Source organism: Sus scrofa, chromosome 6, assembly GCF_054392235.1.
Source record: "Sus scrofa isolate SSC_HxYL_T2T_F1_AM1 chromosome 6, Sscrofa_HxYL_maternal_Yorkshire_Landrace_v2.0, whole genome shotgun sequence".
NCBI lineage: Eukaryota > Metazoa > Chordata > Mammalia > Artiodactyla > Suidae > Sus > Sus scrofa.
Window position 1 is genome coordinate 100,325,954 of NC_139388.1, and position 23,837 is coordinate 100,349,790.

Sequence of the window (23,837 nt, forward strand, 5' to 3'; positions counted from 1 at the left end):
ACCGAAGACTTTGCTCCTAACCTCTGCTTTGTACTGCCTTTAGAAAAAGGGTACTTTGGGGAAAGAAGGAGAAAGGAAGGAGGACAGCTCATCACATATGGAAGGGGAGGGAGTGCCTGTTGTGGCGCAGCAGAAGTGAATCCAACTAGTATCCATGAGGATTCAGATTCCATCCTGGGCCTCGCTCAGTGGGTCTGGTATCCAGCGTTGCCGTGAACTGTGGTGTAGGTGGCAGACACGGCTTGGATCCCGTGTTGCTGGGGCCGTGGAGCAGGCCAGCAGCTGTAGCTCAGATTGGACCCCTAGATTGGGAACTTCCGTATGCTACAGGTGTGACCCTAAAAAGCAAAAAAAAAGAGAAAGAAATGGTAGGGGAGGGATAATTTCCAGGGCTAATCATGGCAGTGTGTTATTTGTTCTGGATGGTGAAGGAAATGATTTCAACAGGCAAAGATGAAATACAGAAGAGCTGATATGAGCTATGGTAGAGGAGAAATATATGTTTTCTAGAAATGGCAGAGCTTCCAGACTGACAAGAACATCTGTTGGGTGTAAGAGTGATGGAACAAGCCACTCCAGTTTTCTGGTCTAATCCAGAGCTGGATTATTTCAGGAACCTCTCAGCCACCATTTTCCCTTTCCATTCCATTCCAGATTCATCTTCTCAATCCACTTTCATCACATCAGTTCCTTGCTCAAAATTTTTTATTTTATGATTTTTGTTTTTTCCATTATAGTTGACTTACAGTGTTCTGTCAATTTCTACTGTACAGCAAAGTGACCCAGTTGTAGGTAGATAGATAGATAGATAGATAGATAGATAGATAGATAGATATTCTTTTTCTCACATTATCCTCCATCATGTTCCATCACGAGCGACCGGATATAGTTCCCTGTGCTTAAAGCAAGATTTCATTGTTTATCCACTCCAAAAGCAATACTTTGCATCTATTAACCCCAGATTCCCAGTCCATCCCTCTCCCTCTCCCTCTCCCTCTCCCTCTCCCTCCCCCTCCCCTTTGGCAACCACAAGTCTGTCCTCCTAGCCCATGGGTTTATTTTTTGTGAAAAGATTCACTTGTGCCATATATAAGTGGCGTCATATGTATTTGTCTTTCTCTGACTTAACTTCACTTAGTTTGAGTCTCTAATTCCATCTATGTTGCTGCAAGTAGCATTATTTTGTTCTTTCTTACGGCTGAGTAATATTCCACTGTGTATATATACCACATCTTCTTAATCCATTCATCTGTCAATGGACATTTAGGTTGCTTCCAAGTCTTGGCTATTGTGAATAGTGCTGCCATGAACATAGGGGTGCATGTATCGTTTTCAGTGAAAGTTTTTTGTCCAGTTATATGCCCAAAAGTGGATTGCTGGGTCATATGATAGTTCTATATTTAATTTTCATGGAGTTCCCATTGTGGCGCAGCAAAAACGATCTGACTAGAAACTATGAGATCGTGGGTTCCATCCCTGGCCTCACTCAGTGGGTTAAGGATCCAGCATTGCCATGAGCTGTGGTGTAGGTCACAGACATGGCTCAGATCTGGCATTGCTGTGGCTGTGGCATAGGCCAGCAGCAACAGCTCCAATTAGACCCCTAGCCTCAGAACTTCCATATGCAGAGAGTGCAGCCCTAAAAGGTCAAAAGATAAAAAAATAATAATAATAATTTTCTGAGGAATCTCCATACTGTTTTCCATAGTGGTCATACAAATGTATATTTCCACCGACAGTGTAGGAGGGTTCCCTTTTCTCCACACCCTCTCCAGCATTTGTTATTTGTTGACTTGTTAATGATGGCTATTCTGACAAGTGTGAGGTGGTACCTCATAGTAGTTTTGATTTGCATTTCTCTAATGTCAGTGATGTTGAACATTTTTTCATGTGCTTTGTTGGCCATCTGTATATCTTCTTTGGAAAAATGTCTATTCAGGTCTTTGCCCGTTTTTCAAGCAAGTTGTTAGTTTTTTTGCTGTTGAGTTGTATACATTGTTTGTATATTTTAGAGATTAAGCCCTTGTCAGTTGCATTATTTGAAACTATTTTCTCCCATTCCCTAGGTTGTCTTTTTGGGTTTTTTTATGGTTTCCTTTGTTGTGCAAAAGCTTGTCAGTTTGATTAGGTCCCATTGGTTTATTTTTGCTTTTATTTCTGTTGCCTTGGGAGGCTGATTTAAGAAAACATTTGAGAGTTCCTGTCGTGGTGCAGTGGAAACAAATCCGACTAGGAACCATGAGATTTCGGGTTCAATCCCTGGCCTTGCTCAATGAGTTAAGGATCCAGCCTTGCCATGAGCTGTGGTGTAGGTCGAAGACACGGCTCAGATCCTGCGTTGCTGTAGCTGTGGTGTAGGCTGGCAGCTGTAGCTTTGATTCGACCCCTAGCCTGGGAAATTCCATATGCCGCCGGTGCATCCTTAAAAAAAAAAAACCAAAAAACATTTGTATGGTTGATGACAGAGAATGTTTTGCCTATGTTCCCTTCTAGAAGTTTTATGGTGTCTTGTCTTACCTTTAAGTCTTTAAGCCATTTTGAGTTTATTTTTGTGCATGATGTGAGGATGTGTTCCAGTTTCATTGATTTACATGAAGCTGCCCAGTTTTGCCAGCACCACTTGCTGAAAAGACTATCTTTTCCCCATTTTATATTCTTGCCTCCTCTAAGATTAATCACTGTAGGTGTCTGAGTTTATTTCTGTGTTCTCTATTCTGCTCCATTGGTCTGTATGCCTGCTTTGGTACCAATACGACACTCTGGATTCTGTAGCTTTGTATATTGCCTGAAGTCTGGGAGAGTTATGCCTCCTGCTTTGTTTTTGTTCCTCAGGATTTCTTTGGTAATTCTGGGTCTTTTGTGGTGCCATATAAATTTTTGGAATGTTTGTTGTAATTCTGTGAAAAATGTCATGGGTAATTTGATAGGGATTGCATTGAATCTGTAGATTGCTTTGGGTAGTATGGCCATTTTTAGGTTATTAATTTTTCCAACCAAGGAGCATAGAATATCTTTCCATTTCTTTGAATCCTCTTTAATTTCCTTGATGTTTTATAGTTCTCAGCATATAAGTCTTTCACCCCCTTGGTCAGTTGTATTCCCAGGTATTTGATTTTTTGGGGTGCAATTTTTTTTTTTTTTTTGTCTTTTTGCTATTTCTTGGGCCGCTCCCGCGGCATATGGAGGTTCCCAGGCTAGGGGTCTAATTGGAGCTGTAGCCGCCAGTCTATGCCAGAGCCACAGCAACGCGGGATCCGAGCCGCGTCTGCAACCTACACCACAGCTCATGGCAACGCGGGATCGTTAACCCACTGAGCAAGGGCAGGGACTGAACCCGCAACCTCATGGTTCCTAGTCGGATTCGTTAACCACTGCGCCACGACGGGAACTCCTGGGGTGCAATTTTAAAAGGTATTGTATTTTTGTATTCCTTTTCTAATATTTCATTGTTAGTATACAGAAGTGTGACCGATTTCTGAATATTAATTTTGTATCCTGCTACTTTGCTGAATTCGTTGATCAGTTCCAGTAGTTTTTTGTGGCGTCCTTAGGGTTTTATATATATAGTATCATGTCATCTGCATACAGTGACAATTTTACCTCTTCTCTTCCACACTGGGTGCCTTTTATTTCTTTTGTTTGTGTGTGTGATTGCTATGTCTAGGACTTCCAATACTATGTGGAAAAGAAGGGGTGAGAGTGAGCATTCTTGTCTTGTTCCAGATTTTAGTGGGAAGGCTTTCAGCTTTTCTCCAATGAGTATTATATTGGCTGTGGTTTTGTCATAAATGGTTTTATTATGTTAAGGTATGTTCCTTCTATACCCACTTTGGTAAGAGTTTTTATCATGAATATATTTTGGACTTTGTTGAATGCTTTTTCTGCATCTATTGAGCTTTGCTCAAATTTTTTAAAGAAAAACATTGAAATTATTTAAATAGAGAATTTATTTATTTATTTATTTTTGTCTTTTTGCTATTTCTTGGGCTGCTCCCAAGGTATATGGAGGTTCCCAGGCTAGGGGTCAAATCGGAGCTGTAGCCACCGGCCTACGCCAGAACCACAGCAACGCAGAATCCGAGCCGCATCTGCGACCTACACCACAGCTCACGGCAACGCTGGATCGTTAACCCACTGAGCAAGGCCATGGATCGAACCCGCAACCTCATGGTTCCCAGTCGGATTCGTTAACCACTGCGCCACGACGGGAACTCCTAAATAGAGAATTTAAGTGAATTAAAGTGTATCCACTATATAATGGAATATTGTGAGGTGAGTTTTACAAAGGATAAGGTAGATTTATATATAGTGACAGGAAAAATGTCTTCAACATATTGTAAAGGAAAAGCTAGTTATACACCTACTGGAAGCCCTTTTATCTGATACCGTTGGGACTGGTGGTTAGCTGTTAATTGAAAAAGCCAATTAAAATGAAGAATTGGGGAGTTCCCATCATGGCTCAATGGAAACAAATCTAACTATCCTTCACAAGGACGCAGGTTCAATCCCTGGCCTTGCTCAGTGGGTTAAGGATCCAGCGTTGCTGAGAGCTATTGCATAGGTCCAAGATTTGGCCTGAATCTGCGTTGCTATGGCTGTGGCATAGGCGAGGGCTGCAGCTCCAATTTGACCCCTGGCCTAGGAACCTCTGTATGCCGTGGGTGTGGCCTTAAAAAGACAAAAGGAAAAAATAAGAAGAAAATGAAGAATTGGGAGTTCCTGTTGTGGTGCAGTGGAAATGCATGAAGATGTAGGTTTGATCACTGGCCTCGATCAGTGGGTTAGGGATCCTGCATTGCCATGAGCTGTGGTGTAGGTTACAGATGTGGCTCAGATTCCACATTGCTGTGCCTGTGGCATAGGCCAGGAGCTGTGGCTCCAATTGGACCCCTAGCCTGGCAACTTTCATATGCCTCGAGTGTGTCCCTAAAATGAAAAAAAAAAAAAAAAAAGTACATTTATTGTATAAGCTTTTTTTTTTCTTTTTCTTTCTTTCTCATTTTTTATGGCCACACCCACAGGATATGGAAGTTCCAGATCAGGGATTGAATCCCCACCTCCACAGTGACCCGAGCAGCTGCAGTTGGATACTTAACCCATTGTGGCACAGCAGGAATTCCTATAGGCATTTTCTTTTTTTCTTTATCTTTCTTTCTTTCTTTGTCTTTTTAGGGCCGGAGCCACAGCATAAGGAGGTTCCCAGGCTAGGGGTCAAATTGGACCCGCAGCTGCCTACAGTACAGCCACAGCAACTCTGGATCCGAGCCACATCTTCCACCTACACAACAGCTCACAGCAATGCCATAATCTTAACCCACTGAGCAAGGCCAAAGATCGAACTAACGTCCTTGTGGATACTAGTCAGGTTCATTAACTGCTGAGACATGATGGGAACTCCAAGCATTTTCTCTCAACAAAAGTCGGAAATGTAGGTTCCTTCACCAGTCTATTGAGGTAGCTTCAGGATTTTTCTGTGATTAAAGGGCCTTTGATTGAAGTGTTTCTTGGAGTGATTTGTACATCTTGCCTTTTAAAAATCATCTACAATTTCTTTAAATATTTCTTTAAAGTAGATCAATAACTGGAAGATACTTGTGAAGCAATCTGAATGCCAAATTCTTCTGGGTGTGTAGTTTTTACAAACACAGATTTCTCACCCATTCTTTTTATTTTTTACTTTTTAGGGCCACACCTGTGGCATATGGAAGTTCCCAGGCTAGGGGTCGAATCAAAGCTACAGCTGCCGGCCTACACCACAGCCACAGCAGCGCCAGATCTGAGCCGAGTCTTCGACCCACACCATAGCTCATGGCAACTCCAGATCCTTAACCCACTGACTGAGGCCAGGGATCAAACCCATGACCTCATGGATACTAGTTGGGTTCGTTACTGCTGAGCCATGATGGGAACTCCTCCTAAATTATTTATACCATCTTCGATGGTCTCACCAGCCTTATTCCACCTAGACAAATACAGCCCATCCCACAAATCTCCACCTGTGGTCTTCTTCCATTGACCTCTTCAGAGCCCACCCTCTGCCCAAGCATTTTTTAGATTGTTAAAACTATTCATGTAGAGAAGTACCAGCAGAGTTCTTACTTCCTCTGGATTTGGTTTTAAGAGGAACCATTTAGTATTAGACAAGCAAGTTTCTTTCAAGTTAAGTGAATTCCAGGTTGTTACTTTAATAAGTAGATTCTAACTCCTACTGATCTCATAATAGGAAGGAGAACTTGCAAAGTCCAAATTTCAAGGTAACTTCAAAGTGAACTGAAAGTTAGTAAGACACAAATCCATTTCCTGAGTAGGCAGGGAACAATGGGAACATAGGGAAGTATTTGCACATTCATAGGTTTCAGTTTTCTTTTTTCTATATGAGAACACTTTTTTTTTGTTTTTTGGTCTTTTTAGGCCCTCACCTGCAGCATGTGGAAGTTCCCAGGCTAGGGGTCAAATTTGGGCTTTAGCAGCTGGCCTACACCCAGCCACATCAATGCCAGATCTGAGCCACGTCTGTGAACTACACCACAGCTGAAGGCAACACCGGATCCTTAACCCACTGAGCAAGGCCAGGGATCAAACCTGTATCCTCATGTTTACTAGTAGGGTTTTTTACCCCTGGGCCACAATGGGAACTCCAAAGACACTTTTTATAGATAAAAAAATTTCATAAAGTTGCTTACTATTAAAAAGCATGCTTAATGATAATCAAGAGCTAGATACCTACAGATTTTCAATAAATATAGATTTCCCCACATGACCACAAATTATAATTCTGTAAATTTAACTCTAGAGCCAAGTAATGTGATTAGATCCTTAATGATGGAAATATATTCTATATCATTAAAATTTTGTAACTCAAACGGAAGCTTTCTGGAGTTCCCATTGTGGCTTATCAGGTTAAGAACCTGACTAGTATCCATGAAGATGAGGGTTTGATCCCTGGCCTCCCTCAGTGGGTTAAGGATCTGGCATTGCTGCAAGCTGTGGCATAGGTCACAGATGCAGCTCGGATCTGGTGATGCTGTGGCCATGGTGTAGGCTGTCAGTTATGGCTCTGATTCAGCCCCTAGCCTGAGAATTTCCATATGCCCCGGGTGTGGCCCTAAACATACAAAAAAAAAAAAAAAAAAAGAAGAAGAAGAAGCTTTCCATGTATCAGGATCTCGTTGATCTTTATTTTTTTCCCCAAGCTTTAAAAAATTTGTCTGGTTTTATACTTCTATTACTTATACCCCATATGGTTCCATTTTCATTTTGCTGAAGTATACCTATAAGTAATTTTTCCACATATAATATACAGTGCTAAACATTTTGGGTTTTTAAATGTTTCTTATTTTGCCCTTACATTCAATTGGCAGTTCGGCTATGTATAGAATTCTAACAAAGACTCTCTCCTTAACTAAACTTTAGACATGCTTCTCTGAGCCATCTTTTTGACTTTGTCTCATCTGTCCTCAACCTGCCTAGCCCAGTTTTAGCAAGGTTCCTGCTAAGTTAGTTTAACAAAAATTCCTTTATTTTTATTATCTGATCACCATTGATATCTGATCAAGTTATTCATTCCGTTCTTTGGTGTCTAAATCTTTGGCCTACTTTCATCAAGAAGCCTCCTAGACAAGTTTATCAAGAATCCCCCCTACCCTTAATGTCTCTCCTTTTAGTAACTTCCATCCACTTATCCCCCCTCCCACCTGAGGCATGTGTAGTACCCTGCCTTTGCTCCTGATACACTGCTTTTAGTCTTGGCTCTTCAGAAGTAGCAGTTGTTTTTTTAGTTTTTTCTTTAAATCTTTTGTCCATAACTTATCCCAACAGCACATGCATGCAGTTATTTTTAGTCCCTTATAGTTTCTTTGTATTTTGTTGCCTGAAAAGACATTTGGCAGAGTTCCCATCATGACTCAGTGGTTAGCAAACACGGCTAGCATCCACAAGTTTGATCCCTGGCCATGCTCAGTGGGTTAAGGATCCAGCATTACCGTGAGCTGTGGTGTAGGTCGAGCTGCTGTGGCTGTGATATAGGCCAGCAACTTCAGCTCCAATTGGATCCCTAGCCTGGGAACCTCCATATGCCGCAGGTGCAGCCCTCAAAAAACAAAAAATAAATAAGATATTTGACTAGGTGCAAGCACTGCATCAAACTATTCCAGGTCTCAAGTTGAGCCCGTCTCAACCTGAACCATACTGTGTCCCTTTAATATCCACAAGGCTTGTTGTTAGGGTAGAACCAATTAAGGGGTATAACATCAGATGGAACCTGACTCCAGAGTCTAAGATTTTATAAAGGAGTTGCAAAAGTTCTGCTTGTGATGGTCACATGCTGAGGAAAGGAGCACAGGCGTTAGTCTTTTTGTATCAGAAAGGGTAGAGGGGAGTTCCTGTCGTGGCACAGCGCAGCAGAAACGAATCCGCCCCCAGGAACCATGAGGTTGTGGGTTCGATCCCTGGCCTCACTCAGTGGGTTAAAGATCCGGCATTGCTGTGAGCTGTGGCATGGGTCGCAGACACTGCTCAGATCTGGCGTTGCTGTGGCTGAGGTGCAGGCCGGCAGATACAGCTCTGATTAGATCCCCTAGCCTGGGAACCTCCATATGCTACAGGTGCGGCCCTAAAAAGACAAAAAAAAAGAAAAGAAAAAAAAGAAAGGGGGAGATAGTTCAGTAGCAGAGATGAATGGAAACCATCTCAGAGGACTAAGAGCTCCGGGCCTTGGCCTCCTGCTGGGTGCATCCTGCTTGCTCAGATAATATCCTGCAACCGCAAATGACTCAGTGGCTTTTTCCTTCTGTGTACACAACTTATCATTAGTTCAGGAATAGTCTTGGTTCAGGAGAGGCCATGAGCAGCACTTCCAATTACCTCCTTCCTGAGGGAGAATGCCATTGGGAGGATGTGCAATTAGAGAGAATGAGGCTATTGGTGCTCCTTCTTATTCCTCTGCCTACTGGTATCCAATAAACAAGAACTCTTCTCCCTTCTATTAATAGCCTCACGTTAGGAGGGTTCCATTCAATTGCTTCTTGTGGATGAATTAGGAAGAACCGGAATTTCTTCTTTTTTTAGGATATATTTTTTCTTTTCTTTTTTGTCTTTCTTTAGGGCCACACCCATGGCATATGGAGGTTCCCAGGCTAGGGGTCTAATCAGAGGCTGCAGGCACCGGCCTATACCAGAGCCACAGCAACACCAGATCCAAGCCTTGTCTGTGACCTACAACACAGCTCACAGCAACACCAGATCCTTAACCCACGGAGCGAGGCCGGGGATCGAAACCAAAACCTCATGGTTCCTAGTCGGATTCAGTTCCGCTGCACCAAGACAGGAACTCCTTTTTTCTTTATATGTATATATTTTTAAAGGTTAGGGAGTTCCTGTTGTGGCTCTAGTTCCATGGATGCTAGAACCTGACTAGTATCCATGAGGATGTAGGTTTGATCCCTGGCCTTGCTCAGTAAGTTAAGTATCCAGTGTTTCCATGAGCTATGGTGTAGGTCAAAGATGTGGCTCAGATCCCACCATTCCTGTAGCTGTGGCGTAGGCTGGCAGCAGCAGCTCTGATTTGACCCCTAGCCCCAGAACTTCCATATGCCACAAGTTTGGGCCTAAAAAGAAAAAAAATTTAATTTTAGAAGTAAAGGTTATACTCCATTTTTAGTGATTATAAAATATTGACTATATTCCCCATGTTGTCCAATCCATCCTTGTAGCTTATTTTATACATGAATTTCTTCTGTCTTCAATTCTCCTAGTTTACTTGGGAGCCATTCAGAACAAAAGAGATGCTAATTTATTAAAAAATATTCTCTTTGAGGAGTTCCCATCGTGGCGCAGTGGTTAACGAATCCGACCAGGAACCATGGGGTTGCGGGTTCGATCCCTGGCCTTGCTCAGTGAGTTGAGGTTCTGGTGTTGCTGTGAGTTGTGGTGTAGGTTGCAGATGTGGCTCAGATCCCGCGTTGCTGTGGCTCTGGCATAGGCCAGTGGCTACAGCTCTGATTAGACCCCTAGCCTGGGAACTTCCATATGCCGCGGGAGCGCCCAAGAAATGGCAAAAAGACAAAAAAAAAAAAAAAAAAAAAAGGTAGTGGGTTAGCCCTGAAAAACATAGGAATGCTTGAAGCTCAACTTCATTGGATATTAGCCAGAAACACTAAGTCATCAGAGTAGACAGAGTCTATTCAAGTGGACATGGTCATTTATTTGCTCAAAACAAGTAACTCTTATCCAAGTGAAGTGTAAAATGCACACAGGATTATTTCATCATAAGAGCAATTACCAAAGTTTGCATACTACACAAAGTAATTGCATAATTGTGCTAGAAACCAGCACCCTTGATTGCTTGTAGGTTGCCCTCAGAGCTATTTTGATGCCAGCTACCAGAATGTGGCCACTTGCCTATTAGTAATAGTTGGATGACAATTTTTTTTTTTTTTTTTTTTTTTTTGTTCTTGTTGCTGTTGCTATTTCTTGGGCCGATCCCTCGGCATATGGAGGTTCCCAGGCTAGGGGTTTAATCGGAGCTGTAGCCACCGGCCTACGCCAGAGCCACAGCAACGCGGGATCCGAGCCGCGTCTGCAACCTACACCACAGCTCACGGCGACGCCGGATCGTTAACCCACTGAGCAAGGGCAGGGACCAAACCCGCAACCTCATGGTTCCTAGTCGGATTCGTTAACCACTGCGCCACGACGGGAACTCCTGGATGACAATTTATAATACACAGATAATCTGTGTTGCAATGATCAAGTGGCCCTTAATTGAATAATATGATTATAACCATTAGGGAAAATATCTACAGGTGAGAATGAATTGGAACAGTGCTTTAAGTTTGCAAGCAGATTATGCAAAATTGGAATTGAAGATGAACAGGGGAAAGTATTAGACAAGTGATGGAGGCCCTGTGGACGGAGCAAGTGCAGCATCTGTCCCTTAACACCTTCTATGAGTCAGATCCCAAACCACCTGAAAGCTATGTACTTGTTGGTAGCAATAGCCTCCTTGGAGGATCAGAGAGAAGACAAAGACCAGTAATTACCACTGTGAAAATTAGTGAAAGGGAAACCTCACTAAAGTCAAATCAAGAGGCCAGAAGAGGGAGCTCTCACTGCACTACCACTCCAGGTCAATTGCAGGAAGGCCCGTCAATTACAGACCCCAGAGTGGAAGAATCAACAGGAAAGAATCATCATTATCAGCCCCGACAGGAAAAGATGTGAGTTGTATCTTCTACAAGAAACAAACAGCAACTCAGCCAATGAGAAACCTTAATCACCTTGATGAACCAAACTCTCAGTTTTCTCCAATGGACTTTCATTCAAAACAATAAGCAGTAGTCACTCCTATAATCTGGGAAAAGGGAAGATGTTATTGAGGTTTAGACAACATTCATGTTTTTGTCTGTTCAGGCATTGTTATGGAATTGTCTTGTTTTGTCTGCCTCTATCATAATCAGAGTGGCCTTATCTAATGTTTGTATTCTGTAAAATGTTCTATGGTCAACAGGAGAACACCCTGACCAAACTGTGGGTCCCAGGATAGCTCCTAGCCATGATCAGGCCCAACTATGAGTGCCAAGACACCTCCGGAAAACAATCAATATTTTGTAGTATTAAGAAGGTGTATAATATGATTATATCATGTATTAAAATTTTTAAAGTTGACAATTTAGATCAGAAAATAAGTGGAGGAGTTTCCATGGTGCAGGTTAAGGATCAGGCATTGCTGTGACTGTGGTATAGACCAGCAGCTTCAGCTCTGATTTGACCCCCTAGCCTGGGAATTTTCATATGCCACAGGTGTGGCCCTAAAAAAGGACAAAAAAGAAAAGATAAGTGGAAATTCAGGGAGGTTTTGTTGGAAAATAAAATTACCACAGTAAAAATGGAGCAAGAGGGATTGGGAATGTTTGGAGAAGGGGAATTACACTGCTAAGCAATAATAATTTTTAGGAATGGAGTTCACGTCGTGGCGCAGTGGTTAACGAATCCAACTAGGAACCTTGAGGTTGTGGGTTCGATCCCTAGCCTCGCTCAGTGGGTTAAGGATCCGGCGTTGCTGTGAGCTGTGGTGTAGGTTGCAGATGTGGCTCGGATCCCGAGTTGCTATGGCTCTCGTGTAGGCCGGCGGCTACAGCTCCGATTTGACCCCTAGCCTGGGAACCTCCATATGCCACTGGAAGCGGCCCTAGAAAAGGCAAAAGACAAAAAAAAAAAAAAAAAAAAAAAAAAAAAATGAAGAAGTAAATTTGTTATTTGGAATTATTATGTATATTAGACTGAGATAAAAATAACGAGGTTAGGGTTAAATTGCACTCATGACTCTGAAAGTCTTCCCTCAGCCAGTGAAATGGTTATGTTTATTTTTGGCCAGCAGACACCCAACAGTCACTGAGAAAGATACAAATGCAGCTCCAGTGCCTACATCCTTCACATTATCCTTCACTAAAAGGAACCTCTGCTTCTTGGAGGGCAGCCAGTGCCAAATCTCCATGTAGAGAAACTCCTGGTACATCTTGTTACTGATGGAAACAGTAATTCTTTCAGGATTTCATGTGTAATCTTGGAGGGAGCAAAAGGCCAGTTTGAGAAGAAAGTTTTCACACCCAGGGACAGTCAAGCACAACAAGCTGAATATTGAAAATCAATGACTATAATCAACTGGAACAAGCTGCACCCATAAAAATGCCCTGAATCTAGGATAATATAGGAAAAAAAGAGATATAAACATGAAGTATGGTTAAAATGTAATGGCAATGTAGAGGTAAATTATTAATAAATCTTTATAAACATTTAGAAATATTGTTTATTAAGCCAAATTATGAGAAGTGCAGCTTAAAGCTGTGGTCATGACTTGAGTAAACAATCACAGATCGTTACCCTACAAAGCAACATGGTCTAGTAGACATAACATGTGAGCCACATAGGTAACTTTATTTCATTTTTATTTATTTATTTATTTATTTATTTATGGCCATGTGGAGGTTCCCAGGTAGGGGTTCAACCTGTGCCACAGGAGCCATCCGAGTCCCAGAAGTGACAATACTGGATCCTTAACCTGCTGCACCACCTGGGAATTCTTATTTCATTTTCATGTTTGTTTGTTTTTGTTTTTGTTTTTTTGTCTTTTTGCCTTTTCTTGAGCCGCTCCCACGATGGAGGTTCCCAGGCTAGGGGTCTAATTGGAGCTGTAGCCACCGGCCTATGCCAGTGCCACAGCAGGAACCGAGCCACATCTTTGACCCAAACCACAGCTCACAGCAACGCCGGATCCTTAACCCACTGATCGAGGTCAGGGATCGAACCTGCAACCTCATAGTTCCCAGTCGGATTCGTTAACCACTGCGCCACAACAGGAACTCCTTATTTCATTTTTATTAAAAGCAACTTTAAAAAAAAAAAAGCAACTTTTAGTGGACTTTATCTTTGAGAGCAGTTTTAAGTTCACAGCAAAATTGAAGGAAGTTACTGCCCCTCACACATGCACAGCTTCCTCCATTGTCAACCTCCCCCAACAAAGTGGAATATTTGCTACAATTGATGAACCTGTAATTGGTAGGTTATTGTCACTGGAAGTTCAGCATTTATATTAGTGCTCATTCTACCTGTTGTCCAGTCTATGGGATTTGGCAAATGTATAATGACATATATCCACCACTATAATATTATATAAAATAATTTTCTGCCCTAAAAATCTTCTGTGCTGTATTTATCCATCCCTCCCTTTTCTTATACCGCTGGCACCACTGATATTTTTACTATTTTTACCAATTTATCTTTTTCAGAATGTCATAAAGGAGTCACAGTATGCAGTCTTTTTAGATTGGTTTCTTTAACTTAGTAATATACATTTAAGTTTCCTCCGTGTCTTTTCATGACTTGATAGCTCATCTGTTTTTAGGGCTGAATAATATTCTGTTGCCTGGACATACCAGAGCTGACTTATCCAAGGGCACCTTGGTTGCTTTCCAAGTTTTGGCAATTATGAATAAAGCTTCTCTAAATATTCATATGCAGGCTTTTGTGTAACATTAAGATTTTTGGTTGGTTTGTTGGTTTTTTGCTTTTTTAGGGCTGCACCTGTGGCATATGGAGGTTCCCAGGCTAGGGGTTGCATTGGAATTACAGTTGCTAGCCTCCGCCACAGCCACAGCCACACCAGATCCAAGTCTCCTCTGTGACCTACGCTACAGTTCACAGCAATGCCAGGTTCTTAACTCACTGAGCGAGGCCAGGGATAGAACCTGTGTCCTCATGGATCCTAGTCAGATTCATTTCTGCTGAGCCACGAGGGGAACTCCAACATAAGTTTTTAACTCTTTTGTGTAAATACCAAGGAGCACGATTGCTGGTTTTAGGATAAGAGTGTGTTTAGTCTTGTAAGAGGCTAGCAAACTTTCCTCTAAGTGGTTGAAGCATTTTGCATTCACAGCAACAATGATTGAGAATTCCATGATGGGAACTCCCTTTTATTTTTTAATACTTATTTATTTATTTATTTAGTCTTCCGTCTTTTCTAGGGCCGCACCCGCAGCATATGGAGGTTCCCAGGCTAGGGGTCTAATCGGAGCTGTAGCTGCCAAGCCTGCGCCAGAGCCACAGCAATGTGGGATCTGAGCCTCATCTGCGACCTACACCACAGCTCATGGCAATGCCAGATCCTTAACCCACTGAGCAAGGCTAGGGATCGAACCCACAGCCTCATGGTTCCTAGTTGGATTCATTAACCACTGCACCATGACATGAATTATGAATTCCCTTACTGTTAAGTCTTGAGAGTTCTTTGTTTATATTGGTTTTTAGTTTTTTATTTATTTATTTTTTCTTTTAATGGCTGTACCCGCCATTAAAAAGTTCCCAGGCTAGGGGCTGAATTGGAACTGCAGTTGCCAGCCTATGCCACAGCCACAGCAACGCCAGATCCAAGCTGCATCTGTGGTCCGCACTGAAGCTTGCAGCAATGCTCAATCCTTAACCCACTGAAGGAGGCCAGGGATGGAACAAGCATCCTCACAGAGACAATGTCAGGTCCTTAACCCACTAAGCCACAATGGAAACTCCTTTTCATTTATTTTGGAAGGCAGTCGTTTATCAAATATGTCTTTTGCGGAGGCCCATTGTGGCTTAGCAGATTAAGAACCTGACTAGTATCCATGAGGATGCAGGTTTGACCCCTGGCCTCAGTAGGTTAAGGATCTGGCTTTGCTGCAATGTCTTTTATTTATTTATTTATTTATTTTAGGGCTGCACTCACAGCATATGGAAGTTCCCAGGCTAGGAGTCGAATCAGAACTGTAGCTGGAGCCCTACCCATAGCCACCGCAAGGCCGGATCCTTAACCCACTGAGCAAGGCCAGGGAAGTGAACCTGCATCCTCATGGGTACTAGTCAGATTCCTTTCCACTAAGCCATGACAGGAACTCCTCATTTTTTTTAAACATCCCTGTGACTTATTTTTTTTAATATACCTGGAAATTTGTACCTTTTGACTCTTCTAATCCATTTTGACAATACCTTCCCCTCAACTCTCATTCCTGGCCCTGGCAATCACCCATATGTTCTATGCTTTATATCTATGAGCTCAGGGTGTTCGTTTGTTTATTTCTCCGTTTTAAGATTCCAAATATAGGAGTTCAAATCATGGCTCAGTGGTTAACGAATCCGACTAGGAACTATGAGGTTGCAGGTTCAATCTCTGGCCTTGCTCAGTGGGTTAAGGATCCAGCGTTGCCGTGAGCTGTGGTGTAGGTCAAAGACGCAGCTCGGATCCCGCATTGCTGTGGCTGTGGTGTCGGTTGGCAGCTACAGCTCCAATTAGACCCCCTAGCCTGGGAACCTCCATATGACGTGGGTGTGGCCCTAGAAAAGACAAAAAGACCAAAAAAAAAAAAAAAAGATTCCAAATATAAGTGAAATAATACAGTAGTTGTCTCTGACTTATTACCCTTAGCATAGTGCCTTCAAGCTCTCTATCCATGTTGCTGAAAATGGCAAGATTTCATTCTATTTTTTTTTTAGTATGTTGTTTATTCTCTATGTGTGTTTTTAAGGGCCATACCTAGAGCATGTGGAAGTTCCCAAGCTAGAGGTCGAATGGGAGCTGTAGCTGCTGTCACCGCAGCTCACAGCAACGCCCCAATGAGCAGGGCCAAGGATTGAACCCACAACCTCATGGTTCCTAGTCGGATTCATTAACCACTGAGCCAAAAATTTTAAAGTTTTAAAACTATTTTTCTGTGGAAAGAAATGGTGCATATTTTTCTAATTCAAAGTTCTCCTTAAAATGGTTATGGTTAGCCACACAAGGGGACTCTTTCCAGAGATGCTTTAACGTACCATACCCCTGTACAGAGAAAGTTAAAAAGCCCAAGACAGGAGTTCCCATCCTGGCTCAGAGGAAATGAATCTGACTGGGAGCCGTGAGGTTGTGTGCTCAATCCCTGGCCTCGCTCAGTGGGTTAAAGATCTGGAATTGCCAAGAGCTGTGGTGTAGGTTGCAGTCGCGGCTCGCATCTGGCATTCCTGTGGCTGTGGCGTAGGCCAATGGCTACAGCTCCAATTTGACCCCTAGCCTGGGAACCTCCATATGCTGCTGCAGGTAACCTCTATATACCTCGGCCCCAAAAAGACAAAAAAAAAAAAAACAAAAAAAAACAAACAAAAAACAAAACAAAACAAACAGCCCAAGACAACATTTTATGAGATTTCCCATTCCTTTTTCTACCAATAACCCTCCTGATCCACTTTTCCCAAGGCTACATCAGAAAAGAGAGTTTATCTCTGATTGGTTTGTTCCAAAGACCTTTTCGGAGTTATGGGAAGTTTAGTAGTTCTTTTTGTTTTGTTTTTAGGAACACACCGGCAACATATAGAGGTTCCCAGGCAAGGAGTCAAATTGGAGCTGCAGCTGCCCGCCTACTGCCACAGCCACAGCCATGCCAGATCCCAGCCACATCTGCGACCTACACCACAGCTCATGGCAATGCCAGATCCTTAACCCACTGAGCAAGGCCAGGGATTGAACCCACAACCTCATGGTTCCTAGTCGGATTCATTTCCTCTGCACCATCACAGGAACTCCAGTGGTTCTTAATAGGACTGCTTTATCTTATTCATGGAGAAAAAAAATCTAACAAATGCTATATAGTCACAACATCTTTTATGACCCAGTCTCACTCAGCAGCATAAAAGGATCTTCGGGAGTTCCCTGGTGGCTCAGTGGATTAAGGATCCAGTGCTATTACTGCTGTGACTCTGGTGGCTGCTATGGCACACGTTTGATCCCTGATCTGGGAACTTCTGCATGGCACAGGAGTGGCAAAAAAAAAAAAAAGGGGATAACTTTGGATTGATTTGCCCACACAACCTCATGGTTCCTAGTCAGATTCGTTTTCACTGCACCACGATGGGAACTCCTCCCTATTGCTTTTAAGTGCATGGTGACAAGTGGTCAATTTGACTCAGACACATGGGTTGCCAGATAAAATATGGGAGGCCCTGTTAGGTTTGAATCTGAAACATACTTATATTTAAAAATTATTTATTATGTATCTGAACTGGAAATCCAACTGGATACCTTGCATTTTTATTTGCTAAATTTGGCAACTATAGTTAGAGACTGGCAATTGTAGTTAGAACTACAAATAAGCTTCCTTTAATCCTCATCTTTCTGGGAGTTCTCTCGTGGTTTAGTGGGTCGAGGATCCAGCATTTGGGTCCTTGCGGTGGCTTGGGTTTGATCCCTGGCCAGGAAATTTCCGTGTGGAGGGGGCAAAAAAAGCAAACAATCCTAATCAGTCTGGGTCATCTGAAAGACCATCTAACTCAAGTCTTCCACGCACATATTGGGCTCCTAGTTCTTTCTGTACTGAGTTCTTTCCCCCTCACCCCTCTGCTTGAAAGGCCCAGGCTCTCCAATCTTTCTCTACAACATCTTTTCTCTGCCCTTGACCTCCACCTACTGCTTTTGCTCCCCTCCAAAGAGCTATCACAGTTGTACACAGTTTAATCTATACCTAGAGGGTTTAGTGTGCTAATTAGCTCCCATGTTTTTATCTGGGAACTCTCCTAAAGGAGACGGAGGCAGCCTCATCAGTCCTCTGGGAGGTTTTACCTGCCCAGCCAGTCTGTACACCCACGGCATTCTTTTCATTCCTCTACCATTATTTTTAACTTCTGTTAACCAAAATTTTAGAAACAAAGACCTGATTGAAATGAAAAAGTGTTTCTTTGTGGTTTGTTAAGTCTGTAGCCCTGGCGATGCAGATCAAGGAGCACTAAAACTGCTCTGTCCGACTACAGAATGGGGGAGGCTTATAAAGGCAAACACTGCAAGGTTACAGTTAGTTACAGGAGTTGTTTATCAAGAATTATAATTGGAGCTGGCAAGAAGTAAGGGGGCTTGTTAAGTAAGGATTGGATGGGTCTGAAATGGTTGCATAGTTACAATGGGAGACCTTGAGACCACAAGGTTGCGGGTTGCAGGTGTTGTTCTGAATAAGGCTGGTGGTGTCCTTTGGAAGTTTAGTTCAAAGGAAGTTTGAGTTCTCAGTGGTACAGAGAAGTGTGTGAGACCAGATCCTCAATGGCCACCATTTTTCTCTGCCTGAACTGTGATTACCCCACTATAATTTCAATTCGTTCATCACTTCTTAGAGTGAAAAACTACCTATTTTTTTATGTTTGTTGTGGAATTATCTCCAGAGTAGACTATTCAATTAAAGCAAAAACAATAAGAAGAGGAATTAGAATTTAAAGACAGAAAAGCTACTATATACAAAACTACTATATATATATACACTCATACATACACCACATACCAACATCATCTGTGTGAACCGAATATCTCTGAAGGGATAAAAATAAACTTTTTCAGCAGTCACTTTCAAGGAGGGAAACTATGGAACTAAGAGACAGGGATGAGAAGGAGAGGGAGACTTATTTTTACTATCTATTCTTTTTTTTTTTTTTTTAGGGCCACACCTGCAGCATATGGAAGTTCCCAGGCTCAGGGTCCAATTGGAGCTACAGCTGCCAGCCTACACCAGGGCCTGGGATCCAAGCTGCATCTGCAACCTACACCACAGCTCATGGCAACACCAACCTCGTGAGGCCAGGGATCGAACCTACATCCTCATAGATACTAGTCAGATTTGTTACTGCTGAGCCACGACAGAAGCTGTGACTATTCTTTTGTGCAGATTTTTGAAAACCATGTGTATGTTTTAATCACTCAAAATATTTAATTTTTAGAGTAGTAATTATCTGCTTGTGTGGGTGTACCCCTCATTAGACAGTAAGCTACAGCTTGAGGTCAGGGACCACGTCTATTTTAATTTGTACTCCAAGACCCAGCACTGTGTCCAGATCAGAGTTATAATTTTGGTTCTTTGTATGTCTATAAAAATAGCATTTCCCGGAGTTCCCCTCGTGGCGCAGTGGTTAGTGAATCTGACTGGGAATCATGAGGTTGCTGGTTCGATCCCTGGCCTCGCTCAGTGGCTTAAGGATCTGGCGTTGCTGTGAGCTGTGGTGTAGGTTGCAGACGCGGCTCGGATCCCACATTGCTGCGGCTCTGGCGTAGGCCGGTGGCTACAGCTCTGATTTGATCCCTAGCCTGGAAACCTCCGTATGCCGTGGGAAGCGGCCCTAGAAAAGGCAAAAAGACAAACAAACAAACAAACAAACAAAAAAAAGCATTTCCCCTCACTAATTCATTTCCATTGCTATTACTGATATTATTTTAGTTAGATTAAATTGTATTAAATTATTTAATGTCAAACATAAAATTAAAACCAGGTCTTTCAACCAGGTCCCCTCCCTAGTTCTCATAAATAACCAGAACTACCCACTGTCACTCTGCTGCTTGAAGCTTGCTGATCTCATTCAAAATCTGTTCTGGCCTCTCCTTGACCAGTGAATGTTTCACCTCTGGCCCACTGTCTATGCTGTAGCCAACTCCCACAGGGCTGTGCTGGAGCCCTCCTGCTCCAGGGGGTTGGAGGAGCTCACAAAGATTCTCAAAGCATCCTAGGATTTCAAGTTCACTAACCCAGAAATGAAGGTCCTCTAGGGGGCAGTGTAGATCAATTCCTTGTGCCAACCTAATGCAATAGTTCTGCCCAAGGTAAAATTCAAGTTATACCTTAAAGATGAGCTTTGAAGCTTGGAGAATTTAAAAATGTTAGTCAAGGAGTTCCTGTGGTGGCTCAGTGATAATGAACCTGACTAGTATCCATGAGGACACAGGTTCTTGCTCGGTGGGTTAAGGATCCAGTAGTTGCCATGAGCTGTGGTGTAGGTCACATATAGCTCAGATCTGGCTTTGCTGTGGCTGTGGTGTAGGCCTGCAGCTGCAGTGTGGATTCGACCCCTAGCCTGGAAACTTCCATATGCTGCGGATGCAGCACTAAAAAGCAAATAAGTAAATAAATAAAAACATTAATCAAGATCACCAGCTAGTCAGCAACAGAATTAGGATTCAATCTCAATCCCTATTCTAAACAAAGACTGCTTTTCACTATATTGGGCTATCTTCCTGACCATTGGTTAGACTAAAGGGAAAAGCACAGGCAAGTAAGATGTAGTTAAATAAATACACACAGAGTAACTTCTCTGTGCCAGGCCCCAATCTATGAAGTGAAGGAAGTAGAAAAGACAGAACATGGGAGGAGAAATGTTCTTTGGACAGAACACAGGTCTAAGTTAAAGCAGAGAAGTGATTGATGATATAGGGGATTTTGCTGATAGATCACAAGTTCCATGCACTGTAACCCAGTCACTCACTCATGCATTCGGGGGAAATATGCTTACAGGGGCCAGGTGCTGTGTTAGGTGCTGAGATGGAGTGGGGAACAAGCAGATGTGAACACTGCAAGTCTACCATCTTGTGGAGGAGAGGGATAAAGAAATAAATGAACACTTAAATGTATAGTCACAGATAACAGTAAGTGCTACGAAGGGAAAAGAACAGGTTGCTAGAAGAGAGAAAGGAAAGAAATCTACTTTAAGAGAAGAACCGGGAAGACTGAGAAGACACTCAAGAAGGGTGAAGACAGGTGAAGAATGTTCCAGACAAAGAGAAGAGCAACTTCAAAGGCCCTGGGGTAAGAAAAAACGAGGGTTTGAGGAGCTGAAGGAAGGCCACTGTAGCTGGGGACCACTCAACCATGACTGGATGATACTATCTCTCAGTTCCATTTAGTACAAGTGGGAGAGAATTTCCAGAAGTGACAGATTGAGCAAAGACACAAAGGTAGGGACACTGAATAATGTGGGGTGGAGTGGCAATATGTCTGGGGAGCTCTTAGGAGTAGCAAGGGGTTGAACTTAAAAGCCAAGCTGAGTATTTTTTTTTCTTCTATTTAAAGCAAGAAGGGGGGAGTTCCCATTGTGGCTCAGTGGTTAACAAATCCAACTAGGAACCATGAGGTTGCGGGTTTGATTCCTGGCCTTGCTCAGTGGGTTAAGGATCTGGCGTTGCTGTGGCTGTGGTGTAGGCTGGTGGCAACAGCTCCAATTCAACCCCTAGCCTGGGAACCTCCATATGCCTCGGGTGTGGCCCTAAAAAGACAAAAAATAAAATAAAAAATAAAAATAAAGTAAGAAGGAGCTAACATGTTTAAGCAATGGAGATAAATTTAGGAAGATGAATCAGGAAGTAAATGCGATGACCTGGAAACAGGAGTATCTGTTGGGGTGCTCTTGCAATAGCTTAAGCAAGAGAAAAGTAAGACTCACCTAAAGGTGGCGGTACAATGAGGAACTCCCCCTTCCTTATATCTGAGACACATAATATTCCCCAAAAGGGAGAGCAAAGAAGAGTTCTCCTAGGGAATCCTGGTAGGAGGTAAAAAAGGCTGAAACAGCATCTGTGAGGTCTTTGGTTTCCACTATCTTTGGGGGTTTTCTGCCTTTGAGGCTCTGACACTTCATCAAAACACAATGACAAAACCTCCCTGCGAGGAACACCTATAACTTCTGGGGTTCCCTTGAGCTGACAACAGCAAGTCCAAAGGAGAGGGCCTGGGAAGGTGTGGTGACAGTCATGGGGGGTAATCACTCAAAAGGAGGGTCTGGAATATAAATACTGCTCCCTCACCTGGCAGCTACTCTTGCCGGCCAAGTTCTTCTTAGACCTTTAGAGGATATGTCCTCTTTTCTTGGGCATGGGTACTTGGAAATAGGTCAGAGAACATATGGGTGGAAGAAAATTTTCTAAGGACAAATTGATAGGATTTGGTGTCTAATCTGATTAGATTTTGAAGACAGAGGTGGAGGGTGAGAGAAAGAAAGAGAAAGAGAGAATAGAAAATAATTATTATAGAAGCCTGGGTGTTGGAACAGGGGTGATTTAAGATCTTCTAAGTCCCTTTACACTGATTCTTACCCTCCCTGAGCAACCTTCTGATGCTAATTTTGTTTCCCAAGCCAACTTTTCTATAGGGATGCCATTATATTTCTTAAGGTAAATGAGTCAGTTGGGCTCTTGTGATTTAATCACCACTTAGGTGAAATGATAGAATCAAGTTCTTGAACTTGCAAGTCAAATTCTAGCCTTATCAGCTCCTTTAATGACCCAAAATGTGGGTCTGTCCTCTGATCATCTTGTCACTCACAGGACAATCATGAAAATAAACCACTTCTATAGTCAGTATGTAGAGGAGGGGTCTACAATAAGGGAAATTAAAATTATTCTCTGAGACTGACTCTCATAGAAATAACAGTAATATTTATTGAGTGCCCTCTCTGTGTCCATCCTACAGGTGCATTTTAGACACATCTTACTAGACCTCGTGATGTTCCAATGAGATATAGGCTATTACCATGCCTATCTTAAGAAATAAGGTTCAAAGAAATTAAATGATCTAAAGGAATACAATAATAAGCAATGGAACTGGGATTCAAACCCAGCCAGTTTGACCCCCAGAACCCTCCACTTTTTACCCGTATTGAGATGAGATTATCACTATGATAGAGGCATCTACAGTGCTTTTTTTTTTTTTTTTTTTTTTTTTCTGCCTTTCAGGCTGCACCCATGGCATATGGGGGTTCCCAGACTAGGGGTCAAATTGAGGCTACAGCGATGGCCTATGCCACAGCCACAGCAATGCGGAATCAGAGCCACGTCTGCAACCTACATCACAGCTCACTGAAATGCCGGATCCTTAACCCATTGAGCAAAGCCAAGGATGGAACCCATATCCTCATGTATCCTAGTCTTGGGTTCATTACCGCTGAGCCTTGAAGGGAACTCCTACAGTGCTTTTTTTTTTTTTTTTTTTTTTTTGGTCTTTTTGTCTTTTTGCCATTTCTTGGGCCGCTCCCATGGCATATGGAGTTTCCCAGGCTAGGGGTCGAATCAGAGCTGTAGCCACCAGCCTACACCAGAGCCACAGCAACGTGGGATCCGAGCCCAGCCTCGTCTGTGACCTATACCACAGCTCATGGCAACGCCAGATCCTTAACCCACTAAGTAAGGCCAGGGATCGAACCGCAACCTCATGGTTCCTAGTTGGATTCGTTAACCGCTGAGCCATGATGGGAACTCTTCCCACAGTGCTTTTTGAATCTGAATGGATGAATCTATAAAATGAGACTACCCTGGAGTTCCCGTTGTGGTTTTCAATTCCAGGGATTGAACCTCATGGATACTAATTGGGTTCCTAACTTGCAGAACCACAACAGGAACATCTAGAATTTCCTTATCTTTAAGAATTCTTTCAGGAGTTCCCGTTGTGACTCAGCAGTAATGAACCTGAATAGTATCCATGAGTACTTGAGTTCGTTCCCTGGCCTCACTCTGTGGGTTAAGGATCCAGTGTTACTGTGAGCTTTGG

General features: G+C 42.7%; 1 long non-coding RNA gene across 1 annotated transcript in view; it reads right to left on the bottom strand.

The window, feature by feature from the left end:
* Positions 1–10,422: 10,422 nt before the first annotated feature.
* Positions 10,423–23,837, bottom strand: part of LOC106510655 (uncharacterized) — a 282,042-nt gene continuing 268,627 nt past the window's right edge. The window contains exon 9 of the long non-coding RNA XR_014807518.1: positions 10,423–10,505. This is a non-coding gene — a long non-coding RNA (uncharacterized LOC106510655). The remainder of the gene's footprint in view (positions 10,506–23,837) is intronic.